Source organism: Canis lupus, chromosome 12 (genome assembly GCF_003254725.2).
Source record: "Canis lupus dingo isolate Sandy chromosome 12, ASM325472v2, whole genome shotgun sequence".
Lineage (NCBI taxonomy): Eukaryota > Metazoa > Chordata > Mammalia > Carnivora > Canidae > Canis > Canis lupus.
The window spans coordinates 4,759,180-4,785,324 of NC_064254.1; the positions used below are offsets into that span (position 1 = coordinate 4,759,180).

At 41.2% G+C, this 26,145-nt stretch overlaps 1 pseudogene; it reads left to right on the top strand.

The window, feature by feature from the left end:
• The first annotated feature begins 639 nt into the window (after positions 1–639).
• LOC112641468 (elongation factor 1-gamma-like) lies at positions 640–2,006 on the top strand (annotated as a pseudogene).
• Positions 2,007–26,145: the final 24,139 nt, after the last annotated feature.

The following is a 26,145-nucleotide window of genomic DNA, read 5'->3' on the forward strand; positions in this document are numbered from 1 at the left end:
AATAATATATCCATAAATTTTTTGCTTCCTATTCCTGCAACTCTGAGCTCTGCTAGTTTATTTTTTTAAAGATTTCACTTATTTGACAGAAAGAGCACTAGCAGAGGGAGCAACAGGTAGAGAGAGAGGGAGAAGCAGACTGCCCATTGAGCAAGGAACCTGATGTGGGGCTCAATCGCAGGACCCTGGGATCTTGACCTGAGCTGAAGGTGGACACTTAACCAACTGAGCCACCCATGCATCTCTGAGCTCTGCTGGCTTAAAGGTCATGATTCCCAGTAGAGGAATGCTTCCACCATGGGGCACAGGGTTGATTTAATTGACCTGGAAGCTGACACTGCCTGGTCATTTGGGGCTCCTCATGTCACTGAACCAACAGACAAAGGAAGCAGTTACTCTACTTGCTGAAACGGTTGAATCTGATAACCAAAGAAAAATAGGGTCACGGGCAGCCCCCGTGGCACAGCGGTTTAGCGCCGCCTGCAGCCCAGGGTGTATTCCTGGAGACCCGGGATCGAGTCCCACATCGGGCTCCCTGCATGGAGCCTGCTTCTCCCTCTGCCTGTGTCTCTGCCTCTCTCTCTCTCTGTGTCTCTCATGAATAAATAAATAAAATCTAAAAAAAAAAAGAAAAAGAGTCTCTGCGGAATCACCATGGCATCCGGGACCCTGTACACATATCCTGAAAACTGGAGGGCCTTCAAGGCTCTCATTCTTGCTCAGTACAGCGGGGCTCAGGTCCGCGTGCTCTCCGTACCACCCCACTTCCACTTTGGCCAAACCAACTGCACCCCTGAATTTCTCCGTAAATTTCCTGCCAGCAAGGTTCCAGCATTTGAGGGTGATGATGGATTCTGTGTGTTTGAGAGCAATGCCATTGCCTACTATGTGAGCAATGAGGAGCTGCGGGGAAGTACTCCAGAGGCAGCAGCCCAGGTGGTGCAGTGGGTGAGCTTTGCTGATAGCGACATAGTGCCCCCAGCCAGTACCTGGGTGTTTCCTACCTTGGGCATCATGCACCACAACAAGCAGGCCACAGAGAATGCAAAGGAGGAAGTGAGGCGAATTCTGGGGCTCCTGGATACTCATTTGAAGACGAGGACTTTTCTGGTGGGCGAACGTGTGACACTGGCTGACATCACAGTTGTCTGCACCCTGTTGTGGCTCTATAGACAGGTCCTGGAGCCTTCTTTCCGCCAGGCCTTCCCCAATACCAACCGCTGATTCCTTACCTGCATAACCAGCCCCAGTTCTGGGCTGTCTTGGGGGAGGTGAAACTCTGTGAGAAGATGGCCCAGTTTGATGCTAAAAAGTTTGCAGAGAGCCAACCTAAAAAAGACACCCCACGGAAAGAGAAGGGTTCTCGGGAAGAGAAGCAGAAGCCCCAGGCTGAGCGGAAAGAGAAGAAGGCTGCTGCCCCTGCTCCTGAGGAAGAAATGGTTGAATGTGAGCAGGCACTGGCTGCTGAGCCAAAGGCCAAAGGCCCCTTTGCTCACCTGCCCAAGAGTACCTTTGCGTTGGACGAATTTAAGTGCAAGTACTCCAATGAGGACACTCTCACTGTGGCACTGCCGTATTTCTGGGAGCACTTTGATAAGGATGGCTGGTCCCTGTGGTACGCTGAGTACCGCTTCCCTGAGGAGCTCACTCAGACCTTTATGAGTTGTAACCTCATCACTGGGATGTTCCAGTGGTTGGACAAGCTGAAGCTGAGGAAGAATGCCTTTGCCAGTGTCATCTTCTTTGGAACCAACAACAGCAGTTCCATTTCTGGAGTCTGGGTCTTCCGAGGCCAGGAGCTTGTCTTTCCGCTGAGTCCAGATTGGCAGGTGGACTACGAGTCCTATATGTGGTGGAAACTGGATCCTGGCAGCGAGGAGACCCAGACGCTGGTTCGAGAGTACTTTTCCTGGGAGGGGGCCTTCCAGCATGTGGGCAAAATCTTCAATCAGGGCAAGATCTTCAAGTAAACATCTCTTGTCATCGCCTAGTTGCCTGTACCTGCCCTTCAGCGAGATGGGGGTCATTAAAGGAAACTGAACATTGAACCCTTAAAAAAAAAGAAAAAGAAAAATAGGGTCACTATTACATGATGAGGTCAGAGCTATGTTTAGAATCTGGAGTGTTCTCCGGGGTGTCTCTTAGTACTTTTATATTCTCAAGTAAAAGTTAAGGGAAAACAATAGCATAACAACAAAAGACAGGACCACTGAGAATTCATATCCTTGGGAATTAAATAAAGTGATACCCCATCAAATGAAGAATTCAACCAACTGAGGTGCCAGCCCTAGGCAAAGGGAACACGGAATAAAGAATAGAAGAAGTGATTAATGTCAACTATTGTCTTGTAGTGAACTACACAAACCAGTATGTAGTAGGTGGGCACATTTTCTGGTTTGTTTGTTAAGTGTGTAAATATTCACATGCACACCATCAGTTTTTGAGGGCTGCCATGACAAAGCCACAGTCTGGGTGGCTTAAAAAAACAAGAACAAAAACAATAGAAATCTATTCTCTCCGGCAGCCCGGGTGGCTCAGAGGTTTAGCGCCACCCTCACCCTGGGGCATGATCCTGAGGTTCTGGGATAGAGTCCCACGTCGGGCTCCCTGCATGGAGCCTGCTTCTCCCTCTGCCCTCTGCCTCTGCCTCTGTGTGTGTGTGTGTGTGTGTGTGTGTGATGAATAAATAAACAAAATCTTTAAAAAATATCTATTCTTTCATGGTTTGAGAGGTGGAAGTCTGAAATAAAGGTGTGTGCAGGATCATGTCTCTCAAAGGCTCTAGGGAAGGAACCTTTCTTGCCTCTCTCAGCTTTTGGCAGCTCCTGGCAGCTCTTGGTGTTCTTTGGGTTGTACACACATCACTTCAATCTCTGCCCCCACCAGAACACAATATTCTCCCTGGGTCTGTATGACATTTTCTTCTTGTAAGAACCTGTCAGATTAAATTGGGTCCCATCCTAATAATCTCACTGTAGTTTGATTACATTTGTAAAGACTATATTTCTAAATGAGATCACACTTACCCCCTAAGATACTGGGGGTTAGGACTTCATTTTTAAAATTATTTTTATTGTTTTTTTAAGATTTTATTTATTTATTTGAGAGCGAGCGAGCGAAAGAGAGCCAGAGAATGAGAGAGCACAGGCAGAGGCAGAGGGAGAATCAGACTCCTGCCGAGCAGGGAGCCCAATGTGGGGCTGAATCCCAGGATCCCAGGACCCCAGGATAACGACCTGAGACAAATATAGACACTTAACCAACTGAGCCACCTAGGTGCCCATGGGAGGTTAGGACTTCAATTTATCTCTTTGGAAGACAACTGTACCCATAGGATATATAATCACATAGGCATACATACAAAGAAATTTATGTATTTTTCCCTCTTTCTTCAACCTTTTAGTTTATATAAAGATTCTAATGGGTGGTTAATTTTTTTTTGGGGGGTGGTTAATTTTTTAAAAAATATTTTATTTATTTATTCATGAGAGACACGGAGACAGAGAGAGGGGCAGAGACACAGGCAGAGGGAGAAGCAGGCTCCATGCAGGGAGCCCGACGTGGGACTCGATCCCAGGTCTCCAGGATCACACCCCGGGCTGAAGCCGGAGCTAAACCGCTGAGCCACAGGGGCTGCCCTAATGGGTGGTTAATTTAACAGTTTAGTCTGTAGATCACAGAATAGTCAGCTTGGAACTGTGAATGACTCCTGGACTAATTAACATCCTTTAGGGATGACTGTAGGGACTCTGTGTATCGCTTTTTGGGGGAAAGGGTGAGAGTGTCTTCATTGTTTGGAGCATAGTCGCATCTATCCTGTTAGGCAGAAGCATAAGGCTGTTTTGTTACACAGAAGTTCAAATACAGGTAGAGAGATGGGTATGGTTGCTGGGTAGGTGAAGGGGTGGATCATGTGGATCGTTACTAGTTTCCGGCTGCTCACCCACCCTCTATATTCCGCTCTGACTTTCTGGAGCAGGAGCTTCTGCGTTTCCTGTCAGTTGGCTTCCAACTGCGCTTCTACCAGCAGGGGGCACTAGAGGAAGACCGTGGGCCAGGGCTGGACCCCATCTGCTCTGCAGCAGCAGCCGGCACATCATCCCAGCCAGCAGTAGTTGGCTTCAGCCTCCAGTTTGTTTTGGGAGTCTCAGTTCCGGCCTCTCCACTCTCCCAGGATCTCCTCTCCTCTCCTCCTCTCCCGCCCCGGTCCTGGGGTCTCCTCCTCTGAGCTGTCCTGAGCACAGCAGGACACCACCTCTCTTCAGAGATGGGACCCTCACCTCCAAGAGCCTCCACTCCTCACCCCCGCTCCAAGCTTTTAGGATCTTCGTTTTGCTCCCCCAGCCCTTCCACTCGGCATTGCTTTCTGGGGTAACACATTTCACCGTGGGACATGAGTGTCCCATGTTTTCTAGCCTCTGCTTCCCAATGCCCTCTTTTACATTCTCTCTTAAAATAGCTAGTGAGGTATCTATTTTCTTGACTGGACTCTGATAGGGATAATTTCTAGACAAGGTGGGGGAGGAGATATCAACTTTACTATATTAAAATCAGATGTCAAGGACCCTGACTTCTACATTTTTGCATACCCACAGGACCGAATGAGGACTCTTACAAATATTCAGCAAATGGCGGAGTAATGAATAATGAATGAGTCAATGTGCCCATAAAAGATACCCACGTCCTGGGGCGCCAAGATGGCTTAGTTGGTTAGGCATGCGATTCTTGATTTCAGCTCAGGTAGTGACCTCAGCGTCTTTTTTTTTTTAAGATTTTTTTTTTTTATTTATTTATGATAGTCACACAGAGGGAGACAGAGAGGCAGAGACACAGGCAGAGAGAGAAGCAGGCTCCATGCACCGGGAGCCCGACGTGGGATTCGATCCCGGGGCCCCAGGATTGTGCCCTGGGCCAAAGGCAGGCGCCAAACTGCTGCGCCACCCAGGGATCCCAAGCTCAGGTAGTGACCTCAGGGTCTTAAAATCAAGACCCACTTTGGGCTCCTGGCTCAGCCAGGAGTCTGCTTGGGATTCTCTCCTTCTCTCTCTGCCCCTCCCCACCACACTGGTACATGCTGTCTCTCTCCCTCTCAAATAATAAATGAAAAAATCTTAAAAGAAATTCATGTCCTAAACTGTGGATCCTATGAATCTTTCCTTATACAGAGGGGAGAAGGGGTCTTTGCAGATGTGATGATTAAAAATCTTGAACTGGGGAGATTATCCTAGATTGTCAAGGTTGCTCTAAGTGCAAACAGATGCATTTTTAAAAAAGATTTTATTTATTTATTCATGAGAGACACACAGAGAGATAGAGAAGCAGAGAGAGAACCAGAGAGAGAAGCAGGCTCCATGCAAGGAGCCTGATGTGGGATTCGATCCCGAGCCACCCAGGGATCCCCAAACAAATGCATTCTTATAAGAGGGATGCAAAGGCAGATTTGGTAGAGAGAGGAAAAGGTGATGTGCAGATGGAGCAAAGATTTTAAGAGGCTGGCCTGGAAGATTGGAGTGATAAGCCAAGGACTGCTGACAGCCATTGGCAGCTGGCAGGAGCAAGGAACAGATTCTCATCTTGAGCCTCTGGAACTGTTGTTTGACACCATCAGGTTGTGGTAATTTGTTTACAGCAGCCCCAGGAAACAAATACATGAATATTGGATTGGATCAGATTATTCTTTGGGGCATGGGATGCAAAAAGCCACTGCCAAGGCATTCAATGCAAGAAGGAAAGGAGAGGGAGAAAAATAGAGCCACAGATTGATGTGGGAGAGGACTTTCCTGAGGAAAATAGTTCTTCTGATGTCACATCCCAGTGGCTTAATCGGACAGGTCAATGTCCTGTCTATTTTCATTCCATTTGGACCCCTCATTTTCAACTTTCTGACTTATTTTATATTCTAACCCACCTACTACCTAAAAGGATTTGAAGTGGTTTATAGTAAAAAACAACTCTAGAGGGCCTGGGTGGTTCAGTCGGTTAAGCATCTGCCTTTGGCTTAGGTCATGATCTCAGGGTCCTGGGATCAAGCCCTGCATTGGGCTCCTTGCTCAGCCAGGGAGCCTGCTTCTCCCTCTGCCCCTCCTCTGGCTTATGCTCGCTTGCACGTGCGCTCTCTCTCTCAAATAAATAAATAAAAATCTTTAAAATTAAAAAAAGACAGCCCTAAGTAAATGTGAAATGAGAGGAACTGAAGTCACATTATAGGAGTCATCATTAATTTATTCATTCTTTAATTTTTTTAAGAGTTCAGCTTTTTACTGAGCAGCTTATAGAAGTTTAGTCAAAAAGACCAAAGCTGGGTCATCTGGGTGGCTCAGTGATTGAGCGTCTGCCTTCGGCTCAGGTCGGATGAAGTCCTGCAACGGGCTCCCCATGGGGAGCCTGCTTCTCCCTCTGCCTGTGTCTCTGCCTCTCTCTCTCTCTCTGTGTGTCTCTCATGAATAGATAAATGAAATCTTTTTTTTTTTAAAGACCAAAGCCCATGTCATTCTTCATTCTTGTACTCATTTAAAACATTCTACCCACCAAATGAATCTTCCCAGCACTGTGCTTGATTTGATAAAGATGCTCCTTATGATGCAGGACCAAGATAGTCAGAAATTATGAAACGAGAATGAACTGAAGCAGCTTGATGTTTGGGCTCAGTATGGCTAAGAAATAGGGTTATACACCAAACATCAGCCTGCCTGTGTTCTAGTCTTCACTCTGCTGCTTGTCTGGCTCCTGGGACGCAGTTTCCTCCAATAGCCTGGGGACCTGAATGACTATATGGAAGAAGGCTGGCTGTTCACCTGCTCAGTATTGTTATATAACACACAAAGAAATATCTATTGTGTATAAGCCTTCCATACTTCGAGGTCTGTTTGTGGAAGCAACTGGCTTGTCTTTCAGTACAACATTCTAGGGCAATAGATTCATCAATTATTGGGGATAGGATGCACTGCTGATGGAGCCTGTAATACTGGGACATAAGAGATATATATTTGATCTTCCTCCTGTTTCTTCTTCCTCCTTCCTCCTGTTTCAGAGCTCTTAATACCCTTGAAATTTCCTAAGAGGCAAGAGCAATAGGAGCATTGTTTGTTGCAATATTTAGTCTTTTGTCCTTGATTTCCTGAAACAGCTCCAGAGCCATAAAGGTAAAAGGAGTGTCTTATTATTCATAACAAACCTCTTCAATCATACCTGACTTTATTTATGTTAAGGAGATGACTTTTGGAAAGTCCCTAAGGATGGGGGGCTGGTTTCCAGGGCAACCAACCACCGATTAGAGGATTGGAACTTTCACTCCCAACCCCTTGACCTTGAAGGAGAAGGGCTAGAGATTGAGGTCAATCAGCAATGCCCAGTGATTTGATCAACCATGCTTATGTAATATAGCCTCCATAAAAACCCCAAAGGAGGGGCAGCCCAGGTGGCTCAGTGGTTTAGCACTGCCTTCAGCCCAGGGTGTGATCCTGGAGACCCAGGATCGAGTCCCACGTTGGGCTCCCTGCATGGAGCCTGCTTCTCCCTCTGCCTGTGTCTCTGCCTCTCTCTCTCTGTCTGTGCCTCTCATGAATAAATAAATAAAATCTTTAAAAAAAAAACCCCAAAGGATGGAGGTTCAGAGAGTTTCTGGGTTGGTAGATGCATTGGAGGTTCTGGAAAGAGTGATGCTCTAAGAGACCATGGAGGCTTCACATGTGCTCTGCCTTGTGCATCTCTCCCATCTGGCTGTTCCTCAGTCATATCTTTCTATCATAAACTGGTAATCTAGTAAGTATATGTTTTCCTGAGTTCCATGGGCAACTTTAGAAAACTAATTGAAGCTGAGGAGGGCGTCATGGAAACTTCTGAAATATACTCGATTGGTCAGAACACAAATGACACCCTGGACTTCCATGTTGGTGTATGAAGTTAATGTGGGGAGTAGTCTTGTGGCCTCAGCCCTTAACCTGTGGGATCTGCTGCTATCTCTAGGCAGATAGTGTCAGAATTGAATTAAACTATAGGACACCCAGCTGATGTCACAGAATTGCTTGATGTGTAGAAAACACCCACACATCTGCTGTCAAAAGTGGTGTTGTAATAGAGATAGAGTGTGAGTAGCAGAAGAAATACAGAAGGAAGTGAGTTTTTTCTTTACATTGAGTCATTTTGGCTGAGAGCAGGGCTTAGTAAGCCCCTGAGCCAAATCCAGTCTGCCATCTGTTTTTTTGTCTCTTTTCTTTGAAAGTTTACCAATTTGTTTATTATTTTTTTTTTTTAGTAATCTATATGCTCAATGTAGGGCTCAAACTCATGACCCCAAGATCAAGAGTCACATGCTCTTCCAACTGAGCCAGCTGGGTGCCCCCCTTTTAAGTTAAATTGTATTTTTGAATAGATATAATAAGCACATGATAGAACATTCAAAAGGTAAAAATAAATATACTTTGGAAGTAATTTCCTCTATTCCCATCCACAGTTGCCTACTTTTCCTCCTCAGGTGCAGCCACTATTACTGGTGGACTCCTGTTGTCTACTAGAGATGTTGAGAATTTGTGCATCTAAGTGTGTATGTGTATTGCCTAATCCAGGTCATAACAATTTACCTATACATTTCTTCTATAATTCAGTTCTATTGTTTTAGCTGGTATCAGGGTTATGCTGGTCTCAGAATGAGTTAGGAAGTGCTCCCTCTTCAATTTTTTTGGAGAAGTATGAGAAGGATTGGTATTAGTTCTTGTTTAAATGTTTGCTAGAATTTACCAGGGAAGCATCAGATCCAGGAGTTTTCTTTGTTGGGGGATTTTTTTTTAAAGATTTTATTCATTTATTTGTTCATAGAGACAGAGAGAGAGAGAGAGAGAGAGAGAGGCAGCGACACAGGCAGAAGGAGAAGCAGGCTCCATGCAGGGAGCCCTACGTGGGACTCCATCCCAGGTCTCCAGGATCACACCCCGGGGCCGCAGGCGGCGCTAAACCACTGCTGCCACTAGGGCTGCCCTGTTGGGAGATTTTCTTAAAGATATAATTGACTTATTACAACATTGCATTAGTTCTAGGTGTAGAAACATAATTATTTGATATATGCATGTATTGCAAAATTATTACCATAATAAGTTTAGTATCACCACACATAGTTACAGATTTTTTTCTGGTGATGAGAATGTTTAAGATTTACTCCTCGTGACTTTCAGATATACAATTCAGTATTACTAACTATAGTCACCATGCTGTACATGAATCCCCAAGACTTATTTATCTTATAGCTGGAAGTTTGTACCCATTGACCTCCTTTATCCATTTCACTCATCACCCCCACCCCAGCCTGAGCAACCACCAATCTACTCTGTCATTATGGGTTTGTTTGTTTGTTTTTTAGATTCTATATATAAGTAAGATCATCTAGCATTTGTCTTTCCCTATCTGACCTATTTCACTTAGCATAGCATTCTCAAGGTTGATTAATCTTGTTACAAATGGCAAGATTTCCTTCTTTCTTTTTTTTTTGATTTCCTTCTTTCATATGGCTTCTTTCATATTCCATTGTGTGTGCATGAACTTATTTATTTGTATATATGCTTAACTCATACACATATGCCAATTAAAAAAAAGATTTTATTTTTAAGTAATCTCTACATCCATCATGGGGCTTGAACTCACAACCTTGAGATCAAGAGTCACGTGCTCCACAGATTGAGCCAGCCAGGCACCCCCTGACACACACCACATTTTATTTATTCATTTATATGAGATGCTCATATTATTTTTCTCTTCAATTTAGTGTGCTTTCATGTCTTGGCTATTGCAAATAATGCTGCAATGAATATGATACAGTGATTTTCTCTCCCTTGTGAAGATACCCAGGAGTGGAATTGCTGGATCATGGTAGTTCTATTTAATTTTGAGGGGAACCCCCATGCTGTTTTTCACAGTGGCTGCATTAATTTACATTCCCAAGAGCAGTGCACGAGGGTTCCCTTTTCTCCACATCCTCATCAACACATATTCTTTCATCTTTTTGATAATAGTCGTTATGATGGGTGTGAGGTGGTACCTCATTATCATTTTGATTTGCATTTCCCTGATGATGAGTGACATCAAGCATCTTGTCATGTATCTGTTGTACATTTATCTGTCTTCTTTGGAAAAAATGTATTCAGAGCCTTGCCCATTTATTTTATTTTATTTTTTTTCTTGCCCATTTTTCAATTGGATTGTTTGGATTTTTTGCTACTGAACTGTATGAGTTCTTTACATATTTGGGTATTAGCCCCTTATCACATATATGATTTGCAAACATTTTCTCTCATTTGGTGGGTTCTTTCTTTCTTTCTTTCTTCTTTCTTTTTTTTTTTTAAGTTGTTATTTATTTATTTGACAGAGAGAGAGGGAGAGTTTGAGCACAAGCAGGAGGAGCAGCAGAGGGCAAGGGAGAAGCAGATACGCCACTGAGCAGGAAACCTGACACAGGGCTTGGTCTCAGGACCCTGGGATCATGACCTGAAACAAAGGCAGATGCTTAACTGACTGAGCCACCCAGGTGCCCCATACTTTTTTCCTTTCATTGATATTTTCTTTGCTCTGCAGATTCATTTTAGGTTGTTATAGTTCCACTTGTTTTTTCTTTTATTGCCTTTGATTTTGGTGTCAAATTCAAAAAATAGTTTCAAGATCAATGTCAAAAACACTTTCCTCCATTTTTTTCTTCTAGGATTTTTATGGTTTCAGGTCTTACATTCAAGTCTTTAATCCATTTTGAGTTGATTTTTATATCTGGTATAAGACAGTGGTGCAGTTTCATTCTTTTAAATGTGGTTGTCCAGTTTTCCCAGCACCATTTATTGAAGAGACTTCTCCTTTCCTCATTGTATATTCCAGCATCTTTGCTGTGAATTAATTGACCACATTTGTGTGGGTTAACATCTGGGTTCTCTGTTTTGTTTAATTAATCTGTGTCTGTTTTAGTGCAAATACTATACTATGTTGATACTATAGCTTTGTAATGTATTTTGAAATCAGGGAGTGATACCTATAGCTTTGTTCTTTCTCAATATTTCTTGTCTAATTGGGATCTTGTGTGGTTCTATACAAATTTTAGGCTTGTTTGTTATATGTCTGCTAAAAATGGCATTGGAATTTTGGTAGGGATTATGTTGAATCTGTAGATTGCTTTGGGTAGTATGGACATTTTAACATTTTTCCATTCCATGAGAATTAAATATCTTTCCATTTATTTGTGAGTTCATCAGTGTCTTATAGTTTTCAAGGTACAGGTATTTTACTTTTGGTTACATTTATTCCTCAGAAAAAAAAAGAAAAAAAATTTATTCCTCAGTATTTTATTATTTTTTGACACAGTTATAAGTGGCTTTGTTCTCTTAATTTCTCTTTCTGGTAGCTCATTATTAGTATATATAAATGCAACAAATTTTTGTATATTGATTTTGTATCCTGCAAGTTTACTAAATTTGTTTATTCTGGGTTTTTGTTTTGTTTTGTTTTGTTGGTGGCATCTTTAGGGTTTTCTATATTATGTCATCTGCAAATAGTGACAATTTTACATCTCTCTTTCTGGTTTGGTTGCCTTTTATTTCTTTTCTTACCTAATTGCTCTGGCTAGGACTTCCAGTACTATGTTGAATAAAAGTGGTGAGAATGAGCATCTTTGTCCTGTTCCTCATCTTAGAGGAAGAGCTTTCAGTTTTTCACCATTGAGTATGATGTTAGCTATGGGCTTGTCATATACAATCATTATGTTGAGGTATATGCTCCTGATACCCACTTTGCTGAGAGTTTTCATCATAAATAGATGTTGAATTTTGTCAAATGCTTATTCTGCAATATATTGAGATGCTCATAATATTTTTATTATTCATTTGTTAATGTAGTGTATCATATTGATTGATTTGTGGATGTTGAACCTTCCTTGCTTCCTGGGATAAATCCGCTTGATCGTGGTGTCTGATCCTTTTAATGTACTGTGGAATTTGGTTTGGTAATGCTTTGAGGTTTTGCATCTATGTTCATCAGGGATATCGGCCTCTAGTTTTCTTGTTATGACCTAGTCTGACTAGGGTATCTAAGTAGTGCTGTCTCCATAAAAAGTGAGTTTGGAATATTCCCTCTTCATCTTTTTTTTTTTTTAATTGAAGTATAGTTGACACACAATGTTATGTTGGTTTTAGGTGTGTCTATATACTATGCTCACCACGAGTGAGGCTACCATCTGTCACCATAAAATGCTGTTACAATGTCATTGACTATATTCTCTATTCTGTGCCTTTCATTGTCATGATTCACTCACCCCATAACTAGAAACCTGTGTCACTCCTTCACTCATTTGGCCCATCCTCCACCCTTCCTGCTGACAACCATCAACTTGTTCTCTGTATTTATGGGTCATTTCTGCTTTCTTTTTAAAGTTTTATTTATTTAAGTAATCTCTACACCCCATGTGGGCTCAAACTCATGACCCCAAGATCAAAAGTTGCATGCTCTTCCAACTGAGCCAGACAGGTGTCCCTGTTTTGTTTTTTTTTTAAAGGATTTATTTATTTATTTTAGAGAGAGAGAGAGAGAGAGAGAGAGCATACTAGTAGGGGGAGGGGCAGAGGGATAGAATCTTCAAGCAGACTCCTTGCTGAGTGTGGAGCCCAGTGCAGGGCTCAATCCCACAACCTGTGAGATGATGACCTGAGTTGTAACCAAAGAGTCAAGCGCTTAACCGACTGAGCTATTGAGGCTCAGTCATATAGTGAATGTTTTTGCTTTTTGTTTATTTGTTGGTTGTTTTTTTTAAAGATTTATTTATTTATGATAGACATAGAGAGAGAGGGAGAGAGAGAGAGAGAGAGAGAGAGGCAGAGACACAGGAGGAGGGAGAAGCAGGCTCCATGCAGGGAGCCTGACGCAGGACCAGATCCCGGGACTCCAGGATCACACCCTGGGCCAAAGGCAGGCGCTAAACCACTGAGCCACCCAGGGAGCCCCGTTGTTGGTTGGTTTTATTTTTTAGATTCCACATATAAGTGAAATCATATGATGTTTGTCTTTTTCTGACTTATTTCATTTTGTATAACACCCTCTAGGTCCATCCATGCGGTTGCAAATGGTAGAAACTAGTTCTTTTTATGGCTAAGTAATATTACTGTGTGTGTGTGTGTGTGTGTGTGTGTGTGTATCACATCTTTATTCATCTATTGGTAGACAATTGGGTGGCTTTGATATCTTGGCTATTATAAATAATGTCACAGTAACCATAAGGGTTCATATATCTTTTTGTATTAGTGTTTTGTTTTCTTTGGGTAACCTCTTCCATTTTTGGAAAAAGCTTGACATAAATTGGTATTAATCTTTCTTTATGTGTTTGCTAGAATTCACCAGGGAAACCATCTGGTCCTGGACTTGGCTTTTTTGGGAAGTTTTTAATTGCTGATTCTATCTCCTTATTACTTATAATTGTATTCACATTTTCAACTTCTTTATGATATAGTTGGCTTATCACTCTAGGAATATAGGTGGCTTTTGCACTCTAGGAATTTTTTCCTTTCCTCTAGCTTATCTAATTTTTTGGTGTAAAGTTGTTCATAGCATTCTCTTATATTCCTTTTTATTTCTTTTTTTAAATTTATTTATTTATTCATGAGAGACACAGAAGGAGAGAGAGGCAGAGACACACACAGGAAGAGGGAGAAGCAGGCTCCATGCAGGGAGCCCAACATGGGACTCGATCCTTAGTACCCAGAATCACACCCCAGGCTGAAGGTGGCGCTAAAGCACTAAGCCACTGGGGCTGCCCTCCTTTTTTTTTTTTTTTTTTTTTTTTTTTTTTTTTTAATTTTTATTTATTTATGATAGTCAACAGAGAGAGAGAGAGAGAGGCAGAGACATAGGCAGAAGCAGGCTCCATGCACCGGGAGCCCGACGTGGGATTCGATTCCTGGTCTCCAGGATCGCGCCCTGGGCCAAAGGCAGGCGCTAAACCGCTGCGCCACCCTGGGATCCCTTGCCCTCGTTTATATTTCTGTAGCATTGTTAGTGATCCCTACTTCTTCTGATATTTATAATTTGAGTCTTTTTTTTTTTTAAAGATTTGTTTATTTATTTGTTCATGATAGACATAGAGAGAGAAAGAGGCAGAGACACAGGCAGAGGGAGAAGCAGGCTCCATGCAGGGAGCCCCACGCAGGACTCTATCCCGGGACTCCAGGATCGTGCCCTGAGCCAAAGGCAGGCGCTAAGCCGCTGAGCCACCCAGGGATCCCCTATAATTTGAGTCTTTTCTGGGGATCCCTGGGTGGCGCAGCGGTTTAGCGCCTGCCTTTGGCCCAGGGCGCGATCCTGGAGACCCAGGATCGAATCCCACGTTGGGCTCCCGGTGCATGGAGCCTGCATCTCCCTCTGCCTATGTCTCTGCCTCTCTCTCTCTCTCTCTCTGTGTGTGTGACTATCATAAATAAATAAAAATTAAAAAAAAATAAAAAAAAATTGAGTCTTTTCTTTTGGACTTAGTCCAATGAGGTAAAGGTTGATCTTTTTAAGGATTTGATTTTATGAATTTTTCTCTGTGTTTTTCCATTCTTTATTTTGTTTCTCTTCTCTAGTCTTTATTATTTCCTTCCTTCTGCTAGCTTTGGGTTTAGTTTGTTCTTTTTCTATCTCCTAAGTAATACAATTAGGTTGTTGATTTGAGATTTTTAAAAAAGAAGTCTCTATTATTGTAGACCTGTCTCTTTTACCTTTCAACTGTTAGGTTTTTCTTCATATATTTTGATGGTTTGTCAGGAGGTAGATAAATGTTTATAACTGTTTTATTTTCTTGCTGTATTGAGCCTATGATTATTATTTTATTTTATTTCTATTTTTATTTTTATTTTTAAGTAGGATTCACACCCAGCGTGGAGCCCAACAAGGGGCTTGAACTCAAACCCTGAGATCAAGACCTGGGCTGAGATCAGGAGTTGAACTTTTAAGTGACTGAGTCACCCAGGGGCCTCTTTAGCCTTTTATTAATGTATACTTGTCCTTTGTCTCTTGTGAACTTTTTAAATTAACTAATTTTGGCTGATATTAGTATGGCTACTCTTCTCTTTTGGTTGCTATATGCACGGAATATATTTTTCCATTCTTTCACTTTCAACCTGTTTCTGTCTTTGGGTCTCAAGTGAGTTTCTTGTAGATAGTATATCATTGGATCTGTGTTTTTATCCAGTTGTCTTTTGACTGAAGAGTTGAATCCATTTCCACTTAAAGTAATTACGTGACAAGGGACTTACTTCTGTCATGTGCTATTTGTTTTCTGTATATCTTTAAATTTTTAAAAAAGATTTTATTTATTCATGAGACACACACACACACACACACACAGAGAGAGAGAGAGAGGGAGAGACACAAGCAGGCTCCATGCAGGGAGCCCAACGTGGGACTCGATCCTGGGACTCCAGGATCATGCCCCTGGGCTGAAGGCAGGTGCCCAACCGCTGAGCTATCCAGGGATCCCCTGTTTTCTGTATATCTTATAGTCTTTTTGTCCCTCATTTCCTGAATTCCTGTCTTCTTTTGTGTTTAGTTAGCTTTTTTGGGAGTGAAATGTTTAAATTCTTTCTTAATTTCCTTTTGTGTATATTGTAAAGCTATTTTCTTTGTGGTTACCATGGGAATTATAATTAACATCCTAAAATTAGGGATGCCTGGGTGGTTCAGCAATTGAGCGTCTGCTTTGGCTCAGGGCGTGATCCTGGGGTCCTGGGATTGAGTACCGCATCAGGCTTCCTGCATGGAGTCTGCTTCTCCCTCTGCCTGTGTCTCTGCCTCTGTGTGTGTGTGTGTGTGTGTGTGTGTGTGTGTGTGTGTGTGTCTCATGAACAAATAAAAGTAAAAACCTTTAAAAAAGTCCTAAAGTTAAAACATTCTAAAACTGAATTTATAGCAACCTAATTTCAATAACATACAGAAGCTCTATTCCTTTACAGCTCTATCCTCACCTCTTTTGGCTGTTGATATCACATATTGCATCTTTATATAGTGTATGACCAAAAACATGAATGAATAATTCTTCAAATACATCAGTCTCCTAAATTATGTAGAAAACATGCTTTGGAGTTACCAACCAAAGTTATAGTAGTAGTAAGACTAGTTTTTACACTAACTTAAAGAAATGTATAGTGTTAAATTATGTAGAAAACAAAAAGTAGTTACAAACACTTGCTATAATTATACTAGCTTTTATAATTGCCCATGCTATTACTTTTATTAATATATTTAGATCTATTTATGGCTTTGAGGTACTGTCCAGTATCTTTTCACTTCACCCTGAAGTACTGTCCAGTATCTTTTCATTTCACTCCTTTGAGCATTTCTTGAAGGACAGGTCTAGGGCAGCCCCGGTGGCTCGGCGGTTTAGCGCCGCCTTCAGCCCGGGGTGTGATCCTGGAGTCCCAGGATGGAGTCCCACATCGGGCTCCCTGCGTGGAGCCTGCTTCTCCCTCTGCCTGTGTCTCTGCCTGCCTCTCTCTGTGTGTCTCTCATGAATAAATAAATAAATAAAATCTTTAAAAAAAAAAAAAGGGCAGGTCTAGTGGTCCCAAACTCCCTTAACTTCTGTTTAGCTGGAAATGTCTTGATTTCTTCACTTTTGGTTATAAGAATCTTGGTCTACAGTTTTTTGTTTTGGCTTGCTTTCTCCTACCCTCAAAATTTCTTTCTTTCTTTCTTTCTTTCTTTCTTTCTTTCTTTCTTTCTTTCTTTCTTTCTTTCTTTCGATTTATTTATTTATTTATTTATTTATTTATTTATTTATTTATTTATTTATGATAGACATGGGGGAGAGAGAGAGAGAGGCAGAGACACAGGAGGAGGGAGAAGTAGGCTCCATGCCGGGAGCCCTACGGAGGACTCAATCCTGGGACTCCAGGATCGTGCCCTGGGCCAAAGGCAGGCGTTAAACCGCTGAGCCACCCAGGAATCCCCCACCCTCCAAATTTCTGATGAGAAATCAGTTTATGATCCTATTAAGGATGACTTGTATGTGATGATTTGCTTCTCTCTTTCTGGTTTCAAGATTTTCTCTTTGTCTTTGGGTTTTGTAAGTTTGATTATAAGGGTGCCTGGGTGACTCAGTTGGTTGAGGGTCTGACTTTTGATTTCTGCTCAAGTCATGATCTCAGGGATTGAGCCCTGTATCAGGCTCCACACTCAGCACAGAGTCTGCTTATCCATCTCCCTCTGCTCCTCCTCCTGCTCACATGGTCTCTCCCAAATAAATGAATAAATAAAATATATTTTTTTAAAGAAAGTTTGATTATAATGTATCTTGGTGTGAGTCTCTTTGAGTTCATCTTATTTGGAATTCATTGAGCTTTTTTGGAACTTTATGTTCTGTATTTCATTAAATTTAGGAAGTTTTCAGCCATCATTCCTTCTAATATTCTCTTTGCCCCTCTCTCTCTCTTCTGGACTGTCATGATGTGTATGCTCATCCACTGATGGTGTCCTACAGGTCCCTTAGGCTCTGTTCACTTTTCTTCAATTTTTTTCCTGTTCCTTAGCCTCAATAATTTCCATTGTCCTATCTTAAAGTTCACTCAGCCATAAAAAAGAACAAAATCTTTTTTTTTTTAAAGATTTTATTTATTTATTCATGAGACACAGAGAGAGGCAAAGACACAGGCAGAGGGATAAGCAGGCTCCATGCCGGGAGCCCGATGCGGGACTCGATCCCGGGACCCAGGATCACGCCCTGGGCCAAAGGCAGGAGCTAAACCGCTGAGTCACCCAGGGATCCCAAAAAGAACAAAATCTTGCCATTTGCAATGATCTGGATGGAGCTAGTGAGTGTTAATGCTAAGTAAAATAAATCAATCAGAAAAAGACAAGTACCATATGATTTCACTCATATGTGAAATTTAAGAAATAGAGAGAGGGAGAGGCAAACCAAGAAACAGACTCTTAACTATAGAGAACAAACTGATGGTTGCAGGGAGGGGAAGGAGTGGGGGAAGGGGTAAAACAGGTGATGAAGATTAAGGAGTGCACTTGTCCTGATGAACACTAGGTGATATATGGGACCATTGAATCACTATATTGTGCATCTGAAACTAATATTACACTGTATGATAACTAACTGGAATTTATTTGGGTTTTTGTGTGTGTGTGTGTGTGTTTTAAAGATTATTTATTTATTTAAGAGAGAGGGCACACAGTGGGAAGGGGCAGAGGGAGAGAGAGAGAAGCAGACTCCCCGTTGAGCAAGGAGCCCGACATGGGGCTCCATCTCAGGACCCTGGGATCATGACCTGAGCTGAAGGCAGATGCTTAACTGAATGAGCCACCCAGGCACCCCAACTAACTGGAATTTAAATAAAAACATTTTTTAAAAGTTCTTATCACAAGAAAAAATTGTAACTATGTATGATGACAGATGTTGATAAGACTTACTGTCTACATTCTGGGGAGCTTCCATGCACCCTCCAGTTTTGCCACTCTCCCTGCCTCTGCACGTGTTCACTTCTCTATATGCTCATGACTAAGTCATTGACCTTTGCTGATTCAACTTCCAGCCCCTCTCCCCTCCCTGGAGGTCAGAAGGAGCAACTGAAAGTTCCAACCCTCTAATCACATAGCTGGTCCTCCTGGCAATGAGCCCTGCCCTCAAGTGGGGTCCAAACATCACTGCCATTAATAACAAGACATTCAGCCCAACCATATGACTCTGAAGCATTTTCAGGAACTGTGGATGAAGACCAAATATATCTGAGAAACATATTTTAGTAATAGGAATGACCAAATATGTATTTTTTAAAAAGGTTTTATTTGTTTACTTGACAGAGAGAGAACACAAGCAGGGGGAGAGGGAGAAGCAGGTTTCCTGCTGAGCAAGGAGCCTGATGTGGGCTCAATTCCAGGACTCTGGGATCATGACCTGAGCTGAAGGCAGATGCTTAATGGACTGAACCACCCAGGTGCCCCCAAATATCTATTTTAAAAAAAAAATATTTTCTTTATTCATTTGAGAGAGAAAGACAGAGAGAGCACAAGCAGGGGGGAGGCAGAGGGAGAGGGAGAAGCAGACTCCCTGTCAAGCCGGGAGCCTGATGTGGGGCTCCATCCCAGGACCTGGAGATCATGACCTGAGCTGAAGCAGATGCTTAACTCTCTGAGCCACCCAGGCACCCCCTCAAGTATGTACTTTTAATAAATCATTATATCACAGTTGATATTAATCTGAAATCTATTATATATTAAGATATTAATTGTAACCCCCATGGCAACCACTAAGTAAATTATATATATATGAGAAATTTGATTCTCATTTTAATTCATATATATGGGAATTAAAATGTTACACTAGAAAATCACTAACACAAAAGAGGTGGTGGTGATGGAGTAGAGAAAAAGCCAAATGTCAAGAGATTGAGACATACAGAGAACAAATAGCAAAATGTAAATCCTACCTTATTTGTAAGTATATTAAATGTAAATAGATTAAGCACTCAAGTTGAAAGAGATGGGCAGAATAAATTTGAAAACAAGTTTTAACTATATGTTGTCTACAAGATACAAACTTTAGATTCAAAGTCACAAATAAATTGAAAATAAATGGATGGGAAGAAGATATATCATGCAAATAGAAACCAAAAGAGGGTTGATGTGGCACTATGAATATCAGCCAAAAGAGACTTTAGGACAAAAATTAGAGTGAAGAATGTTATTTTATAGTGATAAAGTGAGTCAATCCATCAAGAAAACAGAATAATTATAAACATATATGTCCCAGAGCTTCAATATACATGAAGCAAAAATTGACAGACTTGAAGGGAGAAATAGACAATTCAACAACAATAGGTGGAAACTTCAATATCCAACTTTCAATAATAGGTAGGAAAACTGGATAGAAGATCAACATGGAAATAGAAGATTTGAACAACAATATAAACTGTCGAGACCTAACAGATCTTCCTCAAAGAAGCCATCCAAGAATAGCAGAACACACATTCTTCTCAAGTGTACATGGAACATTCTCTAAGTTGACCATATGTTAGGTCATAAGACAAGCCTCAACAAATTTAAAATGTGAAATCATACAGAGTATGTTCTGACCACAATGGAATGAAGTTAGAAATTAATAACAGAAGGAAATTTGGAAGATTCACAGAACTGTGGAAATTAAACAACATAATCCTTAATAACCCATGAGTCAAAGAAGACATCACAAGGGAAATTAGAAAATACTCTGAGGTAAATGAAAACAAAAATGCAACATGCCAAAGCATCCCTCCAGAATGCAGTGAAAGCAATGCCGAGAGGGAAATCTATAGCTGTAAGAGCCTATATTAAAAAAAGAGAGATCTCAAGTCCATAACCTAAACTTCTTCCCTAAGAAATTAGAAAAAGATCAAACAAAACCCAAAACAAGCAGAAGGAATAAAATAATAAAGATTAGCATGAAAATAAATAGAGACTAGGAGAACAATAGAGAAAATCAAGGAAACCAAAAGTTGGGTTTTAAAAAGATCAACAAAGTTGACAAGGCAAAGCCACCCCCTTCCATCACACGGTCTGATTTCTGCAAACATGCCATTTCAATTATCTATTGCTGCATTACAGACTACCCCAAAACATTGACTTGAGACAGAGGCAACCATTTATTTGTCCCCAATTCTATATTTTAGTCAGGGTTCAGTGAGCATGATGCAACTCTGCTCCACATGGTAGGTAATCCAGAAGCTCAGATGGGGCTGTTATTTCCAAGATGGCCCACTCCCAGGGCTGGTCGTTTGTGCTGACTCTTGGCTGGGGCTGTAGATCCCTTGAATGTGGGCCTTTCCCTGTGACAACTCAGGCTTCCTTACAGTATGGCAACTGCATCTGCCTTCAGCTTAGGGTGTGACCTTGGAGTCCCTGGATCGAGTCCCACATCCAGCTCCCTGCATGGAGCCTGCTTCTCCCTCTGCCTGTGTCTCTACCTCTCTCTCTCTCTGTGTCTCTCATGAATAATAAATAAATCTTGAAAAAGAAAAAAGAAGATATGGTGTGTATGCATGTATGTATATATATGTATATATACACACATATATATAATACACATATACACATATATATAATATACACATTACATCCACATCCACATATATACATATGTACATATCCATATACATATATATGGATGGAGTTAAAGAGTATAATGCTTAGCAAAATAAGTCAGTCAGAAAAAGACAAATGCTATATGATTTCACTCATATGTGAAATTTAAGAAACAAAACAAATAAGCAAAGGAAAAAAAGCAAGAGAGAGAAGCCAAGAAACAGATGCCCTTTTTAAAAAAGATTTTATTTATTTATTTATTTATTTGAGAGAAAGCACATGAGCAGGGGGGAGGGGCAGACAGGGAGGGAGAAGGAGAATCTCAAGCAGACTCCCTGCTGAGCTCAGAGTCCAACTCAGGGCTCAGTCCCACGACCCTGAGATCATGTCCTGAGATGCTTAACCAACTGAACAACCCACACACCCCAAGAAACAGACTCTTAACTGTGAAGAACAATCTGATGGTGACCAGAGTGGAGGGGGATGGGTGAAATAGGTGATGCGGATTAAGGAGTACACTTGTGATGAGCACTGGGTGATGTATGGAAGTATTGGATCACTATATCGTATATCTAAAACTAATAAAATATTGTATGTTAATGATTTTTTAAAAGAATCATACAATTCAACACTAAGAATATTAATCTGATTATTAAAATAAGCAGAGGACTTGAAAAGACATTTTTTCCAACAATATACAAATGGCCAACAGACATGAGATGCTCAATATCACTGGCCATCAGGGAAATGCAAATCAAAATGACAATGAGCTCTCATCTCAAACCTGTCAGAATGGCTACTATCAGAAAGAAGAAATAAGTGCTGATAAGAATGTGGAGAAAAGGTAACCCTTGTGCACCGTTGGTGAGAATATAAATTGGTGCAGCCACTATGGAAAACAGAATGAAGATCCATCAAAATTAAAAATGGAAATACTATATAATCTAGTGATTACACTTCTCAGTATTTATTTAAGAAAATTAAAAGACTAATCCAAAAAGATATCCTCACCCCTATGTTGATGGCAACATTATCTACAATAGCCAAGATGTGAAAGCAACCTCAGTGTTCATTAATAGATGAATGGATAAAGAAGTGATATATATATATATATCCCACTGTACACACACACACACACACACACACACACACACACACACAATGGAGTATTACTCAGCCATCAAAAAAGAATAAAATCTTGCCATTTGCAACAACATGGAATGACCTAGAGGGTATTGAACTAAGTGAAATAAATCAGAGAAAGACAAATACCATATGACTTCACTTATATGTGGAATCTAAATAAACAAAACAAATGAACAAACAGAGCAAAATAGAAATAGACTCATAAATACAGAGAACAGTGGGGGTGGGGGGAAAATAAATACAGAGAACAAACTGGTGGTTGCCGGTGGGGGGGATTAGAAGGATGGACAAAATAAGTGATGGGGATTCAGAGGTACAGGCTTCCAGTTATAAGATAAACAAATGATGAGGTGCAAGGTACAGCTTAGGGAATGTGCAGGCTTACCCTGTTTTATTGAACTTCACTTTTTTGCAATTTGCAGATACTGTGTTTTTTACAAATTGAAAGTTTGTAGCAGCCGAGCATCTGCAAATATCAGTGCCTTTCTCCCAACAGCACATATTTACTTTGCGTCTCTGTCAATTTTGGTGATCCTCAATATCTCAAACTTTTTCATTTTTACTATATTTGTTAGAGTGGTCTGTGATCAGTGATCTTTGATGTTTCTATTGTAACTGTTTGGGGGCCTCACAAACTGTACTAGTATAAGATGGGGAACTTAAATATTGTGTGTGTTCTGAGTGCCAATCAGCTATTCCTCTGTTTCTTTCCCTTTCCTCTGGCCTCCCTATGCCCAGAAACACAACAATATTGAAATTAGGCCAATTAATAACCCTACAATGGCCTCTAAGTGTTCAAGTGAAAGGAAGAGTCACATGGCCCTCACTTTAAATTGAAAGCTAGAGATAATTAAACTTAATGAGGAAGGCATGTTGAAAGCCAAGACAGATCAAAAGCTAGGCCTCTTGCACCAGTTAGCCAAGTTATGAATACAAATGAAAAGTTCTTGAAGGAAATTAAGTGTTACTCCAGTGAACACATGCATGACAAGAAAGCAAAACAGCCTCACTGCTGATATGGAGAAAGTTTGAGTGGTCTGTATAGAAAAGCAAAAAAAACAAAACAAAACAAAACAAAAAAAAAACAAAAAAACAAAACAAAACAAAAAAACACCACAACATTCCCCTAAGGCAAAGCCTGGTCCAGAGCAAGGCCCTCACTCTCATCAATTCTGTGAAGGCTGCAAGACGTGAGGACGCTGCAAGAGAAAAGTCTGAAGCTAACAGAGGTTGGTACACGAGGTTTAAGGAAAGAAGCCATCTCTGTAACACAAAAGTGCAAGGGGGGAAGCAGCAACGAGTTATCCAGAAGATCTAGCTTAGATAATCCATGAAGGTGGCTACATTAAACAAGAGATTTTCAATATAGATGAGACAGGCATCAATTATAAGAAGATGCCATCTGGGATTCTCTAATCTAGAGAAGAGAAGTCGGTGCCTGGTTTCAAAGCTTCAAAAGACAGACTGACTCTCTCATTAGGGGCTGATGCAGCTGGTGACGTTAAGTTGAAGCCAGTGTTCATTTGCCATCCTGAGAAACCGAAGGCCCTTAAGAATTATGCTAACTCTACTCAGCTTGTACTCTACAAGTGAAAGAAAGCCTGGATGACAGCATATCTGTTTCCAACATGGTTTACTGAATATCTTAAGCCCACTGCTGGGAGACCTCCTGCTCAGAAAAAAAAATTTTTTTTTGTTTCAAAATATTACTGCTCATTGACCGTGTACCTGGTCACCCAAGAGCTCTGATGGACAACGAGATTAATGTTTTCATGGCTGCAAACACAACACCCGTTTCGCAGCCCATGGATCAAGAAGTCATTTTGACTCTCAGGTCTTACTATTTAAGAAATACACTTCCTAAGGCTATAGCTGCCATTCCTCTAATGGATCTGGGCCAAGTAAATTGAAAACCTTCTGGAAAGGACTCACCATTCTAGATGCCATTAAGAACGTTTGTAGTTCATGGTAAGAGGTCAAAATATCAACATGAATAGGAGTTTGGAAATAGTTTATTCCAACCCCCATGGAGGACTTTGATGGGTTCAAGACCTGAGTGGAGGAAGTAACTACAGGTAGGGTGGAAATAGCAAGAGAAATAGAATCAGAAGTGGGGCCTGAGGATAAGCCCACATGGCTGCAATCTCATGATCAAACTTGAGTGGATGAGGAGCTGCTTCTTACCAACAAGCAAAGAAAGTGGTTTCTTGATTCCCGTCCTTTCCCTTATAATCCCTTTTACTATTTCTTATATTCCATGTATGAGTGAAACCATACGATGATTGTCCTTCTCCATGTTGACAAATCAAACTTCAATAAAAACAAATGTAAAAAAAACTGGTTTCTTGAGATGGAATCTACCCCTTGTGAAGGTGTTGTGAAGACTGTTGAAATGACACAAAAGATGGGCAGCCTGGGTGGCTCAGTGGTTTAGCGCCACCTTCAGCCCATAGCATGATCCTGGAGACCTGGGATCGAGTCCCACATCGGGCTCCCTGCGTGGAGCCTGCTTCTCCCTCTGCCTGTGTCTCTGCCTTTCTCTCTGTGTCTCTCATGAATAAATAAATAAATTTTTTTTTTAAATTTATGATAGTCACAGAGAGAGAGAGGCAGAGACATAGGCAGAGGGAGAAGCAGGCCCCATGCACCGGGAGCCCGATGTGGGATTCGATCCTGGGTCTCCAGGATCGTGCCCTGGGCCAAAGGCAGGCGCCAAACCGCTGCGCCACCCAGGGATCCCTAAATAAATTTTTTTTAAAAAGAAATGACACCAAAGGATTTAAAATATTTCCTAAATGAAGTGGATAAAGCAGCAGCAGGGTTTGAGAGGAATGACTCCAATTTTGAAAGAAGTTCTACTGTGGATAAAATGCTATCAAACAGCATCACCTGACACAGAAAAATTGCTCATGAGAGGAAGAGTCCATCAGTGCAGCAAACTTCATTCTTGTCTTATTTTCAGACAACAGCCACCCCAGCTTTCAGCCACCACCACCCTGGTTAGCAGTGATCAACATGGAAACAGGACCCTGCCCCAGCAAAAATGATTACAACTTGCTGAAATCCCATATGCTGGTTGTCATCTTTTAGCAATAAAGTATTTTTTGTTTAAGGCACATAGATTTTGTTAGACACAATGCAAACCACTTTTATAGGTACTCAGAAACCAAAGAATTCATTTGACTTGCTTTCTTGGGATATTTTTATTGTGGTGATCTGGAACTGAACCCACAATATCTTCAAGATAAGCCTGTAATAATTTTGTTGGGTGATAGATGGTAACTCGATTTATCATGGTGATAATTTCATAAGGTCTAAGATTGAATTACCACATTGTACACCTGAAATTAATGTAATATTGTATGTCAACTATACTTAAATTTAAAAGAGAGAGAGCCAACTCACCTAGGAGCAACATGGAAAGGAGATACAGAAACATAAAGTCTTTTGCCAATGAACCTAGGAGCCATCTGAAATCCTGAGCTTTAGCAGAGGGAGCCCAAAAAGCAGCTGCCACCAAGCAAAGTCATTAAAGAAAGAAGTAAAAAAAAAAAAAAAATGTCAGAGGGGACCTGTATAATCATAATAACAGCACAGAAGTGCCTGGGCGGCTCAGTCGGTTAAGTGTCTGCCTTCAGTTCAGGTCATGACCCCAGAGTCCTGGGATGGAGCCCTGTGTTAGACCCCCTGATCAGCTGAGGAAGCCTACCTGTACCTCTCCCTCCACCTTTAATGTGTCAGTAGTGATTCTATGTGATTCTAGTGATTCTATGTGACTTTCAAAACTGGCCTCTAAGTGATCTGCCATTTCCACCTTTACTCTTTGAAACACTCCTTCTTGGAACTCAACTGCTGAGTCACCCAGGCGTCCCACACCACACCCTCTTTACGCATTCATCTATGGATGGACACTTGGGGTGTTTCCATAATTTGGCTATTGTAAAC